Below are 10063 nucleotides of genomic sequence, written 5' to 3' on the forward strand. Positions count from 1 at the left end.
GAGGGGAAAATAGGGAACGGTGGGTCCTCTTCGCCGAAGCTTAGAGAGACCCTCATTCCTCAACCCCCTGGAAGGGTTAGGACGGTGGGTCCTCCGCACCCGAAGGTTTGGAGAGACCCTCAGTAGACTTCCCTCCGCCTTGCGGCTCGGGGTCGTCCTCGGGGGACCGAAGCTCTCCCCAAAAGGCGAGAGCTTCGGCACATTGGGGAAATGGAAGGCCCGAAAGGGTCGACCACACTACCCAAAAAAAGTGACAAAACTACAAAAAAACAAGGAACGTGAAAAGTGACGAACGTGAGAGGAGAAGAGAAATAAATAATAAAGATACCCTAACCAGAAGGCCGGGGTGGGGGTGTGAAAAATTGTCCTACCCCATCCAAAAGGACGAGGTAAGGACGTGCAGCGCTACCTGAAGGAAAGTGCGCAGTGCAAGGGCCATACTAGTGCATGGTGATTTTGGGATCACCCGTGCATGTTCGGCACCCCCGAGTTTCCCGGGGGCACAGTGCAGCCTCGGACTTTCTCTGTTCCCATCGTAGGGCATTTTCCAGCCCCTGGCATGGGAATGTACTATACTTGCTAAAGTGCTGGGAAATGGTGCTGAAGATCTGATTCCTTTTTTCCTAAAAATGTAACAGTGTAATGTGGACTAGGTAAAATGAGGGAGATTGATAGACTAATGAGGGAGAGAGGGAGATTGGTGCTATTTCAGGGAGTCTCCTGCAGAAAGCAGGAGGGGAGGTAACTATGGTGTACTGTACCATATTCCATCTTGAATAGAGTGCAAATGTATAGGACATGCAGATACTGCCCCTGTAAACTGTCCTACTTAGTAAATATGTATTCATAATTAAAAAAGTCACAGTTAGTGGCTTTTTTAAATTAATCCATTTAATTGGCTATTATCAAATGAGGGCTTATAAGTAATGAATAAAAAGAATATAATTATGCAGGGGGCAGCCGTAATTGTTATGCCTAGGGGTGCCATCACCCCTAAATCTGCGCCCTGGGTGTGTGGCCAGTGCTCTGTGAGCTACCGGCAACGCCCACTGTCCCGTCGCATACCTCCCAACTTTTGCCGACCTCGATGCGGGACGCAGCTCCTGCGCGCAGGAAATTTTTGGGGTGTGGCCTAATTTTGGGGGTGTGGCCTATACTTGCGGCTCTCCCACGAGGCCACGCCCCCATTTTGCAGCTATGGGGGCATGACCCAGAGGCTCTGTGAGCCTCTAGCCATGCCCCCAGCCCCCTGGCTGAGGGAATAGACGCTGTGCACATGCGCACAGCGTTTATTCCCCGCTGCTTAGCAGCCGACAGGGGGTACTCCAAACAGCCCCCCCTCACCGTGGGACACTGCCGGCCGTGGGAGAGACAGCAGGACAAGCCCTGATAATCGGGACTGTCCCGCTGAAATTGGGACTGTTGGGAGGTATGCGTCGCATGCCCACCGTGTCTATTCACTAATGTCTGCTGGGGAGCAGCACTGACAGGGGGGACTTCCAACTACCTCCCCCCCCACCCCACTGGGGAACACTGTCGGCCAAGTGGCTGAGATGTGGGACTATCCAGCTTGGGCCTCAGTTCAAGCCTCTGGCCTGTGACTCACTTCAGGCCTCCAGCCTGTACACAGAGTCAGGCTTTAGGCCTGTGCCTACGGTCAGGCATGCGCCCTCATACTGGCTTCAGACCCGTGTTTTCCCTCACGCCTCCAGCCTGTGCTCTCATTTAGGCCTGTCAGCCATTTTAGGCTCCTAAATTGTACAACCATAGTTGAGATTCCTGGTTTAATTTGATCAATGGAAGTATGCACTCCTGTAGGGTCCTGGTCCCAGGAACAGTAAGCTTGCGGCATCTAGGATTCACTAGGGAAAGAAGGAATGGTTGTTTCCGCCGTGTGTCCACAGGAAGGGAGGTGTGGTATCAAGGTAGTTTTTCCTCACAGACTTTGACACATGGATAGATGGCTGTCTATCCAGGTATTGGGCAGTATTCCCCATTCACCTTTTTTTTCCGGCGAATTGGGCTGTTTTCACTCCTATTCAATGTTCGCTGTTCGCCGAAAGTGTACAGTGAATGCCGGCCAGTTCTCCATTTCATGCTCGCTGCAAGTTGCTGATGTATTTCAATGGGGTTTTCACTGGGATTCGCCGAAAGTGTATTCAGCGCTAGGATGGCGACTTGCTTTCTCCCTGATTTTTGCCGTGATTCGCCGTTTTGCATTCAACATCTTTTTAAGGTGAACTGGAAAGTGATCTTTTAAAACAAAGTGTTTTTTTTTTTGGTGTCAAAATATCAGTAATTTTATTATGTGAAGGACGCCGCTGATCTCACATAAGGGTTGCAGGGACCCACTGGTGGGTGGCATGCAGCGGGGTCTGGCAGCGCAGGGTCATGTCGTATAGCGCTGGTGGGCAGGAGGTCCCTGCAGTGTATGTCAGATCAGCGGCGGGGTCCCTATAGTGGATAGTGGTTCTCATCCACTGCGAGGACCCCACCGCTGATCTCACATACACCGCAGGGACCTCCTGCCAGACCCAGCTGCATGCCATCCACCAGCGGGCAGGGGGTCCCAGCAGTGTATATGTGAGATCAGCGGTGCCCCCTGCAATTGTCCTCCACTCTGGCAGCCGGATCAGCGTGTCCTGCCGTCCTCCTCATCCTGCGCACGGACCTCTGCGGAGGGGACAGGAGGGGTGCCTGGAAGAAGATGCCGCTCAGCAGCCTGGGCACCTCTCCGCCGGGGGCCGACACCCCTGACACGCTGCCTGCTCCCCGACCCCAGCAGGGCAACAGGCGGGACACTAACTACCTCTGCCTCAGCAGTTGTCAGTAGGGAGAGAAGGGTCCAGCAGCAGCAGCAGACCTCCTTGTGGCCACCCCCAGTGTGGCCACCATCACCTTCACCTTGTGGCCACACCCAGCGTGGTGATGTCAGCACTGGGGATACTGGATCCGGAGGTCTGCTGCTGCTGGACAAGTCCCCATCCTCTGCATCCTCAGGCTGTGCGGGGGGCTCCCGGCGGCATCAGCGTGCTCCCCCGTCGGGACTCCGCTCCATCCCTAGCCCACCCTGGCAGTGTAGTCCCAGCAGCAACAGCAGGGGAGAGTACCGGGACCTGAATTCGCCATGGAGGATCATTTTTGCCGTCAGGGGCAGGAGCCCCTGCAGCGTTGATTAGGGCGACATGGAGGGCTGGCAGCGAATGCTCCAGCCTTACGGAACGCGCCGAATGTGCAGCAAATCCTAAACAGGATTCGCTGCACATGCTGAAAAAAGACATTGAATACTGCTAATTGTGTCCGCCATGAAGGTGTTCCACACACGTTTGCCTGTGCATTACATAACAGAGAATTAGGTTCAGATTCACACCTGTGTAATTTGGTGAAGTATTCTCTAGATTTTGTAAGATTGTCCCTTGAGTGATCTTCTGTTAGTTTAGACTGTTGTTGTGTCAGCCTAGTTTATTACCATGATCTAGACTGTTTGTTAGTCCTAGTTACACTAGCACAGTTTTGTAGAGAGTCTGTTGTGTTTATTTCCCCTTCTCCCTAGAGCAGGACATTCTAACAAGGTGATGAGAATAATATAAGATAAGTTCCACTCTGTGTGTGTCCTGTCCCCGAGCGCCGGTCAGTGGCTCTCACACCTTCATGTGAGCGTGCGAGTAGGTGAAGTTTGGGAGGCTGAGGCCTTGTGCCGATGATGATTTCACCTAACCGGTGAAGATCGCAGCCATCTGTGGGTGCCCACGGCACTCACCCATATTGAGACACATACAGACTGTGGTTAAAGGCAGTGGTTCCCAAACAGGTACCCTGGGGTACCTTGGTTTGGTGGTCCAGAACCGATAAAATAATTTATGCTCAATGTAATGGCAAAAATCAGTGCTTGTGACCACCAATCACAAAATATGTGGATAAACAGACGTGGATCCTGTCCCTCACCACATAACTGGACGTAAGGATGACACATAAGCGCAATTTATTTAGTAAAAAAACTAAATTCTCGGTAACAAACTTTGCACCTAGGGGCTCCGTGAACAATATTTGAATACTCTATGGTGCCGTGATTCAAAAAAGTTTGGGAACCCCTGGTTTAAGGGTCTCACAGTGCATGATGTGTCTCAAGGGGTGATTGGATCCGTGTCAGGCCGCTCTCATGCATCGTGAGGATCACATATCAGTGTAAGTCACAGGTGCACAAGGATACTCCTTGTTTCATTGTCACGCGATCCTGTCGCGGGGAGGGAATAGCATGCTGGACGCCTTGTCCTGTGCTGAGCAGCCCCCACATGCTGCTGCCGAGAGATGTAGTTCTGCGATTCCTCAGGCTGAATCAGGCCCCAGGCCCGTACCATGAAGAGGTGACTAATACCCATCTCAGAACACACAGATGTTCTTGTCGGTTCTGGGTCTGGAGATGAATTGAAACACTGAGTTCTTACCCTCTGTAATGAAGACTTATGACTGGTGCCATGCAGTGGCGGATTCAGGGGGGGGGACACCCGGGCACGTGCCCCCTGTCATTTATTTTGTAGCTGAGGACCAGGGCTTTCCAACGAGCCCAGCCCCGTGTCTCTAGCCCCCCGGGAACCGGATATATCGCCTGGCAAACCTGTAACGTTTTTTCCCCATAGGATAATATGGGACCCGTCAATTCGGGATGCAGTTAAAATCCCGGCGGTCGGGATCCCGGCGTTCAGAATCCCGACGCCGGAATCCCGACCGCCGAAATCCCGACACATTCTCCCTCCTGGGGTGTCCACGACACCCCTGGAGGGAGAATAAATTAGTGTGCCGAGCGTAGCGAGGCACCGGGCCCGCTGCATGGCGAGCGCAGCGAGCCCGCAAAGGGGGGGCGATCCACGTCCCCCCCTTGTGGGGATTTTGGCTGTCGGGATTCCGGCGTCGGGATTCTGAATGCCGGGATCCCGACCGCCGGGATTCAATACTGAATCCGTCAATTCCGACCCCCACCCGGTTCCGACGGCTGCCAGTTCCCGCCCTGACATCACAGAAGCTTGTGGTTGATTTTATTCAATTACAAATCGCTGGGTCAATCAGTTCCAGAGATATTGCGTGTAAACCAATTTTTTTCTTTTTTAAATGTAATTTCATGGCTGTTCATGTTCTTTGAGGGCAGATTACTCTGGAACCAAACGTTCCAGTTTCACTGGACCAAAATGATTCAAAGCCCACTCAAAAGTTCTTCAATATGATACTTGTCTCATGTAAATGGGTCAGTTGGTTCCGAAGATATAGCCGGTTAAATGCGATAACTGGTTAAAGGGGGGAGGGGTGGTTTTCTCTCCCCTCACACCAGAAAATGCAGGGACTAGGCTGGTGTAAAAGGGGCCAACCTGGGAATGCATTTTCTGGTGTGAAAGGGGTATTATTTCAAATAGCCGGGACCTGCAGTGCTCTGAATACAGCCAGGCTCTGCCACTGTCAGTGGCTATCACTTCTGCCTGGTGGCGGCTGTCCCCCATTTACCACGAGCATGTATTCCCCCTTGGCAATGAGCATGTAATCCCACATGGCAATGAGCATGGAACCTCTGGCAATGAGCATGGAACCCTTGGCAATGAGCATGTAGAGAAGCAGCATTTATGTAGCATAATTTTTAAAAGGCATTATGGTGTTTGGCATAATGGACATAATGGCGTGTAACTTAACGTGTAATGGACATTATGGTGTAAATGTTTAATGCGCGCCTTTGGTGGACAATATCCCTGTTCCCTGAATTTTGGCTTAATCTGTAAGGCATTATGTGAATTCTGGCTCAATCCATGTGGCATTATGTGAATTTTGTCTCAATCCGTGTGGCATTATGTGAATTTTGGCTCAATCCATGTGGCATTATGGGAATTTTGGCTCAATTTGTGTGGCATTATGTGAATTTTTTCCCAATCCATGTGGCATTATGTGAATTTTGGTTCAATCCGTGTGGCATTATGTGAATTGTGGCTCAATCCATGTGGCATTATGTGAATTTTGGCTCAATCCGTATGGCATTTTATGCATTTGGCTCAATCCGTGTGGCATTATGTGAATTTTGACACACTCCATCTGGCATTATGTGAATTTTGGCTCAATCCGTGTGTGTTATTATGTAAATTTTGGCTCAATCCATGTGGCATTATGTGAATTTTGACACAATCCTTGTGGCATTATTTGAATTTTGGCGGCCCTGTCCTTCCACGGTATACACGGCGACCCTGTCCTTCCACGGTATACATGGCGGCCCTGTCCTTCCACGGTATACACGGCGACCCTGTCCTTCCACGGTATACACAGCGGCCCTGTCCTTCCACGGTATACACGGCAACCCTGTCCTTCCACGGTATACACGGCGGCCCTGTCCTTCCACGGTATACACGGCGGCCCTGTCCTTCCACGGTATACATGGCGGCCCTGTCCTTCCACGTTGTACACGGCGGGCCTGTCCTTCCACGGTATACGCGGCGGGCCTGTCCTTCCACGGTATACGCGGCGGCCCTGTCCTTCCACGGTATACGCGGCGGCCCTGTCCTTCCACGGTATACACGGCGGCCCTGTCCTTCCACGGTATACGCGGCGACCCTGTCCTTCCACGGTATAAACGGCGGGCCTGTCCTTCCACGGTATACGCGGCGGCCCTGTCCTTCCACGGTATACACGGCAGCCCTGTCCTTCCACGGTGTACACGGCGGCCCTGTCCTTCCACGGTATACGCGGCGGGCCTGTCCTTCCACGGTATACACGGCGGGCCTGCCCTTCCACGGTATACACGGCGGGCCTGTCCTTCCACGGTATACACGGTGGCCCTGTCCTTCCACGGTATACACGGCGGCCCTGTCCTTCCACGGTATACACGGCGGCCCTGTCCTTCCACGGTATACACGGCGGCCCTGTCCTTCCACGGTATACACGGCGGCCCTGTCCTTCCACGGTATACACGGCGGCCCTGTGCTTCCACGGTATACACGGCAGGCCTGTCCTTCCACAGTATACACGGCGGCCCTGTCCTTCCTCTATATACATGGCGGCCCTGTCCTTCCACGGTATACACAGCGGCCCTGTCCTTCCACTTTATACACGGCGGCCCTGTCCTTCCACGGTATACGCGGCGCCCTGTCCTTGCACGGTATACACGGCGGCCCTGTCCTTCCACGGTATACACGGCGGCCCTGTCCTTCCACGGTATACACGGCGGCCCTGTCCTTCCACGGTATACACGGTGGCCCTGTCCTTCCACGGTATACACGGTGGCCCTGTCCTTCCACGGTATACACGGCGGCCCTGTCCTTCCACGGTATACACTGTGGCTTTGGTTGTCGGAGGAGACCGGGAAACATTTAGGGGGCCATTTTATGTTGATTTAAGGCTATGTTGGTTACTATTAGGCCACGGCTGCTTCATGTACCGATCTGAGACGCTTGGGGAGGACATAACGAGACATAAAGCAGGGTGCTGTGCCCAGAATAATGCCAGGGGGGGTCCACTGTTGTACTCACAACTTATACAAACACAACCCCTTTTCCAGGAGTAAGAAGTCGGGGGGGGGGGGTATGTACAGAGAATAAGGGGCTTTATACTAAGCCTTGGGGAGAGATAATGGGGAACTGAAGCATAATGTGGGGTACTATAGTGTGTCTGAACTGACGTTTATTGGTGTCTGCTTCCCGAAGACTGGGCCAAGATGTCCTGTAATGTTAGCCGCCCGCACCGGCAGGCCTTGGCCCATCTGCGTACCTAGGGGTATGCCCAGCATTTTCATGGGGACGCTCATAAAACGTTGGGCGTTCCCATGGCAGACAACCATTTTCGCTGCTGACTGTCTCCGGCCAGCCCCAATGTTAGGGAGCGATTCAGCTATGCAAGTCCCCAAAGCCATTCGCAAAGGGGAGCTGCAGATGTGCATAATAGACCATGCGCAGTGCTCAAAACATCAGGACGGGGTCTGAACCCGCTAAAAAGCGAGTGAATCAGAATGACCCCCATTATGCCACAGTGAGCACTGCGCATGGTCTTTTATGCACATGTGCAGCTCCCCTTTGCGAATGGCTTTGGGGACTTGCATAGCTGAGCCGCTCCCTAACATTGGGGCTGGCCGGGGATGGTCAGCGGTGATAATAGTTGTCTGCCAATGCCTGCGGCTACCATTACAGGACGTCTTGGCCCAGTCTGCGCAAAGCAGATACAAATAAACATCAGTTCAGACAGTCAGCGACTATCAAATGATTTCTTCTGCAGTGGAGGCATGCGAGGGGAATCGGTGGGGTGCGGGTGTTTGGATGGGCAGTAGGCGGCATCTCTGGTGCGTGGTAAGCTGCCATGAATGACTACCCCTGAGCACGGACACGCCTTGCCTGGCAGGGCAAGGGTTTGCCACCTAGGACAGTCCTGTGTTAGCGGCACCCTGCCACCACCGCTATTATACACCAAAGGTAGATCTGCCTTTGAAAACAAGTAACTGAAATATTTTCTTTCCGAACATCTGCAGATCATTAGTTTGTTCTCTGACAGATTCTTTTCATTTTCAGCTGCTTAAATGTTTCTGAGAGCTGTGAATGGGGCGATGGCGTGGGCTTTGATGTTGTGGCAATATGCCCAGGCTTTCAGGTACACCTGGGTTCCTACCACTTTGCGGTGGCAGGCTGCCACTGTCAGGAAGGGCGCTAATGGCATAACTTCCTACTGGCGCAGTGATGGCAGCTGTGGGCGTCACATGTATAACATCTCTGTATAGATCTCCAATGGGACGAGGTTTGGGGGAGGACATTTCAGTTCATTATATGCCATGCATGTGCCATCTACAAAGTTGTGACACATAAAGCACCAGCCACGGGCTCCTTAATCTGGGGGCACAGAGAACACCTTCCCCCTTTCAAATGTGGCACCAGTGTGTAAAGGGGGGGGGGGGGGGGGGGGCATGAGGATGCAGTAGAGTGTTGGAATCTCTTACCAGTAAATGCCCTCATAGACTGTGCAGTTTGGGCTATTTTCCTGTGGTTGCTGCTGAATGATCGCAGGTCCCATACACAAGGCGCCAAAGCCCACGAGTCGCACTGGTCGCACAGGCAATCTCTTGGATCACTTCTGCAGCCGCAAGCTTGCCGGGATCGCATTGAATATATATTGCATGCAAATGGACCATATGATGGACCACATGCAATCCTGCTGCTCAGAATCTTCCAGGCGGCTCAAGGGGGGATTGTGGGTGACTTCTCCAAGGAGAAAACTCACCCCAATGTATAGGTAATTTAGTCTTATCAGTAGATCTAATCCCAAAGACTTTGGGCTGATAAGATAATATTATATAAGATAAAGTTTGCCTTGATGACTGTGTCACTAATACGATATAATTTGAATCCCCTCCTGTAACCCTGACCCTATCCGCCTCACCCCACCTCAGTCTGACCCTATCTGCCTCACCCCACTTCACTCTGACCCTATCCGCCTCACCCCACCTCAGTCTGACCCTATCTGCCTCACCCCACTTCACTCTGACCCTATCCGCCTCACCCCACTGCAGCCTGACCCCTAACCCCCCACCGCAGCGTGACCCTAATCCCCTCACAGCCTGACTCTAACCCCCCCACTACAGCCTGACCCTAACCCCCTCACCCCCCACAGCCTAACTCTAACCCCCCACCGCAGCGTGACCCTAATCCCCTCACAGCCTGACTCTAACCCCCCCACTACAGCCTGACCCTAACCCCCTCACCCCCCACAGCCTAACTCTAACCCCCCTGCAGCCTGACCCTAACCCCCCACCATAGCCTGACCCTAACCCCCACCATAGCCTGACCCTACCTCCCTCCTGCAGCCTGACCCTCCCCCACCGCAGCCTGATACTATTCACCTCACCACACCCCACCTAACCCCCTGCAGCCTGACCCTAACCACCCCTCACAGCCTGTAGGTAAGTGGCACTGATGTTTTAAATATGTAATGGTCATCATGGTGTGCGGCATAATGTGTAACTGGCATTACGGTGTGTAGCACAATGTGTAATGGGTATACGGTGTGGCCTTATGGGTAATTGGCATTACGGTGTGTGGCTTTATGTGCAATGGGC

Source organism: Crinia signifera, unplaced genomic scaffold (genome assembly GCF_055691185.1).
Source record: "Crinia signifera unplaced genomic scaffold, ASM5569118v1 HAP2_SCAFFOLD_224, whole genome shotgun sequence".
Lineage (NCBI taxonomy): Eukaryota > Metazoa > Chordata > Amphibia > Anura > Myobatrachidae > Crinia > Crinia signifera.